General features: G+C 44.5%; 1 long non-coding RNA gene across 1 annotated transcript; it reads right to left on the bottom strand.

Moving 5' to 3' along the window:
* Window positions 1-263: 263 nt before the first annotated feature.
* LOC134911182 (uncharacterized) lies at window positions 264-3,820 on the bottom strand. Its single transcript, XR_010176389.1, has 5 exons — window positions 3,752-3,820; window positions 3,137-3,205; window positions 1,972-2,001; window positions 1,035-1,154; window positions 264-302 (listed from the first exon to the last, which is right to left on the bottom strand). It is a non-coding gene; the product is annotated as an uncharacterized LOC134911182 (long non-coding RNA).
* Between the last annotated feature and the right edge of the window lie 2,525 nt (window positions 3,821-6,345).

The raw sequence follows: 6,345 nt of genomic DNA, 5'->3' as shown, positions 1-6,345 counted from the left end.
ATTCACTAAATGAACAACAACAAATACTGTACAGTAATAATAAATATTTTTTTACAAAGACCGATAAATGTAGTCAAACAGGGTGTTTGCCAATGACATTAGTCTTCGGAGTTCTGTGAAAATAAAAAACAATGTACTGTATTAGAACAGTAATACGGGTTGAGTACTGTACAGATACAGATAAGATACAGATAAGATCAAGATACAGATAAGGTTGAGAAACAGTGGTGAAATGAAACTTAACTTAACAAAAAATGTCTTACCGGGAGGAGGTGGATTGCCGGATTCTGGCTGTGGTGGGACTGCAAAAAACAAACAAAACATTTTTTGTCATTTCGGGATGTACAGTACATTTCTACAGTATTGTTAGTGTCACTCAGAGGGAATTTTGGGGTAGTAGTAAATCATAATACAGTATACAGTCCAGTAGAATACAGTACTGTACAATACTAGTCAACTCAATGGTGACAATCCTGAAAGTAGTTACAGTAGGTACAGTAAGTACAGTATACAGTACTTACCATACCCCCTACCTTCTAACCCACCTTTTCTGCAGCCTAACCCTTATAACCCCTCCACAGCTTAGCCCTAACCCTCCACACCATAGACTAACCTTAACCTCCACCAGCGATGCCTACACTTATCCATCCCTGGCGGTGACTAACCCAAACCCCCTTTCCCTGCAGCCTATCCCTAAACTCCCTCTTCTCCTTACACTGTAATACTAACCCTCACCAGTTATCGTAGCATCTAGTGTCAATGTTAAAACCCCCACCCCTGCAGCCTAACCTGATCGCACCTGCCTCTTTTAAGTTAGTCTCCCCTAAAATGACTACTGTTTCCTCTGGCTTTCTCCACAAGTTTATCAACGGCTCACCCACACCTCGCAATGGTCCTGCTGGATTCTTTCAGGACAGTAAAGTTCTTATTGGACAGAGGTGTCCATACACAGTAATGGAGACTTTTTCCTATACTTTACAGTATTTTTCCGTGTACAGTACATGTACAGCAATGTACAGTGCAGGAATGCTTACTTATTGACGGTACAGATGTGCCGGCATCATGAAGTGGGTGGGTGGGTGGTCGGGTGGTGGTAGTAGCGGGAGTGCTGGGGGGTCCTGGAGACCATGTTTGGCCCTCGCCCTCCTGGAGGCCTGTCAATAATAAAACACATTGGCCCCTGTACAGTAGTAGTAGTTACTGTATCGAACATATTGGCCACAGCATTCACATTGTCCCCAGGAGTGATCAAACAGAAGCATTCACCCCACATGGTTTAAATTTCACAAGGTGCACATCGCACCTGTGGCCTATTTCAGATCAGATCGTAGATGTACTGTAGATGTGCTACATTTAGCACATCTACGATCAGTTCTACAATCAGTTTCACAGACATGCAGGAGGACGCCAAGCATGTCTGGCCCTACACCCCAGCATACAGTAGGTACAAAAGCATTGCATGGCTGCAAATATTGGGGTAATACAGCATAATACAGTATACAGTACATTAATACTTTGTACTGTAATTACAGATAGGAGAGGGCTACTAAGGCAGCTTGTCCCACCCTCCTCTTACTGTTCCTCCCCAAACCCTGCCATGAATAAACATACAGTACATATGAAATGCAACAAGGAAATCCCCACAATACCCTACCACTCCCCACTGGAAAAAATACACAGTACTGTACATTACTAGGGCTACAGTATTTTGGAAGCCAAAATCCTAGGAAATGTTGGGGGTACTGTAGTTATACATGAATGGCAACCTTACAGTATTTACTGGATTTTGACCTGGTGAATGGCGAATACATTAAAATACTGTACTTTAGTGCAGTAGATTTTAACATACAGTACTGTACTGTACTGGATTCAGCAAGCATTGCAGAAGTCTGAAGATTATTCCCACTTGATACTGTAAACAGCCCTGAGGGATCTTAATACTGAAAGTTATTAATAATTACAGTACTGTACCTTGGAGGTCTACCTCTTCTACAGGCGTTGCTGTAAAAAAATTGTGCACTGTCAGTTTACTGTGCAGCACTGTACCTCGAACCCATGTGAACAAACACAATACAGTGAATGGATAGAGAAGGTAAAGGCGGGGCATGAGATACACTTTACAATAATGTACACTGCACATGTGGTGTTTTATTTAAATTACAGTAGAGAAGGTACTGTACAGTACAGTTCAGTACTCTGAGGTATACTGTAGGTTTAGTTCTCTACCGTAGACCTCACGGGGCCCTAATCAAAATGCAGATTTAGGGCACCCCTCCCTCAAACAATCCAGCATCCCAAATACTTTACTTAAAATAACACTGTCCACCCAACCCCCTCCACTACACACCCAGCTTTGTGGAATTTAAAATTATATGCAAAATTAATGTACTGTATGTTATACTGTACAAAACACTCCAGAAATGTCCTATAGTGTATACAGCCTTGTGGTTGGCCTCTTATGGCAAGCAGAGACCCGTGAGACCTACAGGACCTAAGCAGATGCTTTGGTTAACTTGTGGTAAATCCTCCACTGTGTACTGTAGTGTAGAGACAGTGGAGGTCATTCTGAGTTGATCGCTCGCTAGCTGTTTTTAGCAGCCATGCAAACACTTTGCCGCCGCGCACTGGGGAGTGTACTGTATTTTAGCTTTGCAGGAGTGCGAACGCTTGAGCAGCCGAGCTCTGCAAAAACAGTTTGTGCAGTTTCAGAGTACAGTAGCTCTGAACTTACTCAGCCCTTGTGATCACTACAGCCTATTCGTGTCAGGATTGGACGTCATACACCCACCCAGCGACCGGCCAGCCACGCCTGCATTTTCTCCGCCACGCCTGCATTTTTCCAAACACTCCCTGAAAACAGTCAGTTGACACCCAGAAATGCCCCCTTCATGTCAGTCTTCTTGCGTTCTGCCGTGTGAATGGAATCGTCGATAGATTCCATTCAAACGGCATGGAACCGTTGTACGACGCGCCTGCGCATTGCAGTGCATACACATGCACAGAAAAGCAGATTTTTAGCCTGATCGCTACACAGGGAACAAATGCAGCTAGCGATAAACTCGGAATGACCACCAGTATTACTAAAAGTTAGAGACAGTACAGTCAGTAATGTACTGTACAGTACAGTAGTTCTTACATGGTAGTGGAGGAGTCTCAGGCCACTCCCCATCCTCAGATTCCTCCTCTGGTAGTATGGGGGAATGCACTGTGGATAAAGAAATGATCGTTCACTTTCTGAAATGATAGTAATACAGTACAGCATATAGAAATACTATACAATCTCATACGGCAGCACATGTGAACACCAATAAAGTACAGTAATAAGATTATTGATGCTGGAGCCCAACATTCTGTGTACTGTAATGTAATGTGCTGTACCATGGAGTGCCCGAAGAACAAATCAATCACTAATACAAAATACAAATCTGTGTTCTCCTACAGTACCTACTGTACTCTACTGTAGCTACTGTATACTACTCTACTTTGGACAGCATGCGCAGAAAGGTGCAGTACTGTACAGTATCCATACAGAAAAACAGGGGAAGACCAGCAGTAAGATGGATTGACAACTACAGTATTACTGTATGTTGTACAGTATCTACAGTACTACGTACAGTATACTATCACACTATCAACACTGAGCCGCTTCAGGGAAGATACAAATTTGCTTAGGGCAGCAATCCATAGGGTCATCATACTGTAAATCATCATTAACAACAGAACATGATGTACAGTACAGTTCAGTACTTACAGCCTGGGAGAGGCCTGGTCCATACAGGAGGCAGTGCTGCTGCCACCTCCTCATCGGAGGAGCAGGATGCACAGTAAAGGGTTGACTCCGGGGGCTCATGGCTGCTCTAGCACTCGTAGCTGTCCGTGCTGGGGCCTGAAGGGCTGCTTGGCCCTGCTTCCTTCTGCTGAACTGTGGATCAAAAAATGGTAGCACAATTTTCAGTAATACAGACCGGGGAGGGTGGGAGGAGATGAGGTTGGTGATACTGTATACTGTATAATAGGGAATAATGAAGTCTTTTGTGTAGAGGAGGGAGACACACACACACATTTTCAACAATTTAGAAATACAGTATACAGTATGCATACAGTTAGCCCTTATTAAAAAAACTCACAAAGTAACAAAAACAAGTACTATACTTACTATGGGGAGGGCTGTGCTTGCCTCTCCAGTGGAGGATGGGTGGACGGGTGGTGGGAGGTCCTGGAGGGCACGGTGGGCCCTGGTCCACCTGGAGGCCTGTCAATGTGGAAAAATAATAAAACACATTGGTCCCTGCATAGTAGTTACTGTATCAAACACATTGCCCACAGCATTAACCCTGTCCCCAGCAGTAATTAAACAGAAACATTCATCCCACACAGGAATAAAGCACATTGGCCCCCCCACAGTAAGCAAACACATAGGGGGTAATTCCAAGTTGATCGCAGCAGGAATTTTTTTAGCAGTTGGGCAAAACCATGTGCACTGCAGGGGGGCAGATATAACATTTGCAGAGAGAGTTAGATTTGGGTGGGTTATTTTGTTTCTGTATAAGGTAAATACTGGCTGCTTTATTTTTACACTGCAATTTAGATTGCAGATTGAACACACCCCACCCAAATCTAACTCTCTCTGCACATGTTATATCTGCCCCACCTGCAGTGCACATGGTTTTGCCCAACTGCTAACAAAATCCTGCTGCGATCAACTTGGAATTACCCCCATTGTTCCCCGTGCTAAGCAAAAACAGCAGGCCCAGCAGTAACTTTTGGGGTAGTAAAGCATAACACAGTATACAGTACTTACCATACCCCCTACCTTTAACCCACATTTTCTGCAGCCTAACCCCAAAAACTCCTCCACAGCTTAGCCCTAACCCTCCCTGCCACAGACTATCCTTAACCTCCACCAGCGATGCCTAAACTTAACCATCCCTGGCGGTGAGTTAGCCAAAGCCCTCTTACCTGCAGCCTATTGACTTAGCTTACTTATTGAGGGTCCGTGAATGCCGGATGGTCGGTCGTGGTGATGGTGGTGGTGGAGGAGGTGGGAGCCGGAGGGCGCGGTGGGCCCTGGTCCGCCTGGAGACCTGTCACTGTCGAAAAATCATAAAATTCATTGGCCCCTGTACAGTAGTCACTGTATCAACCCCCCCCCCCCACAGTAAGCAAACACATTGTTCCCGTACTAAGCAAAAACAGCAGGCCCGGCAGTAACGTAGCATCTACTGTCAAGGTGAAACCCTCTGCCCCTGTACTTACCTGGCAAGGGAGGGAGGGTGCCACTGGGGCCCTCCAGAGGATCAGCTCCCTGGCTAGATGGGTGGACGTGGGGCCTTCGTTCTGTGAAAAAAAAACATTATTTAAAAATAATCGTCACCCCCTCCCAAAAAAAATTATACTATAAATACAGTATGCACCCATATTATACAGTAATTAATCATTAAAAATAAATTTAAAATAATCAAAGGATAGTGTCCGTATGCCAGCTGAGGGATTTCCAGCAAATGCTAAACAGATGCCAGAATCACAACTGTAGGACGACATGTTCTACTGTAGGTCGACATGTAAGAAGGGCAACATTAGTTTTTCACATTTTTTTTTATTATTTTTTTAAAACCTTTTCATGCAGTTCTTTACGATCCACGTGGACTACAATTGGGAATGGAAACCTGTGGCAAGTGCAGCGGTAGCGGAGGGAGGAACCTTGCACGAAACATGGCGAGCAAAGCGAACCATCCGAGGATGGTTCACCCTACACCCTACAGTACTTAGTGTCGACCAATAGTGGTCGACCTAGACACTGTCGTCCTACAGTAGTTACTGTCGATCTTCCATACAGTACCAGAGCCCTTGAGCAAGCCCTGTACTTACTGTACTTGTAATAATAATAATAATAATAATAATATACTGACTCGGCTGCAGTACTGTACAGTAATACTTTTTAGTATACTGTACTGTAGTACATAAACATGTAATGACAGTAATAAAAAAAATCATTGTACTGTACCTCTAGCAACTTTGGCCCTCAATAGTTGCAGCCTCTGCGGTTCCCGTCTAACCAGGTCACTTCATCTCCTCTGGAGAGCCGGGATACCTCTCTCCCTGTGCAGTCTAGACAGGATCTCCTGTCTGGCACATTCATATGCTGCCAATTTCTCAGCATTATTGGCCAGGGGCCTGTCAATATGCCGCACAAGAATCTGTAGCTCCTTACTACTGAACCTTCTTGCCCTGTGTGCCATTTTGTCACAGAGGTAATAATAATGGCGCCACCCGCCCGATCACGCTAGCTATAGATATTGTCGTTACTGTGTGTACAAATTGCAGGATCACATTAGCGTAAGCAGC

This window comes from Pseudophryne corroboree, chromosome 4 (genome assembly GCF_028390025.1).
Source record: "Pseudophryne corroboree isolate aPseCor3 chromosome 4, aPseCor3.hap2, whole genome shotgun sequence".
Lineage (NCBI taxonomy): Eukaryota > Metazoa > Chordata > Amphibia > Anura > Myobatrachidae > Pseudophryne > Pseudophryne corroboree.
Note: the sequence above shows the minus strand (reverse complement) of the source record. Positions and strands in the feature narration are given on the sequence as shown.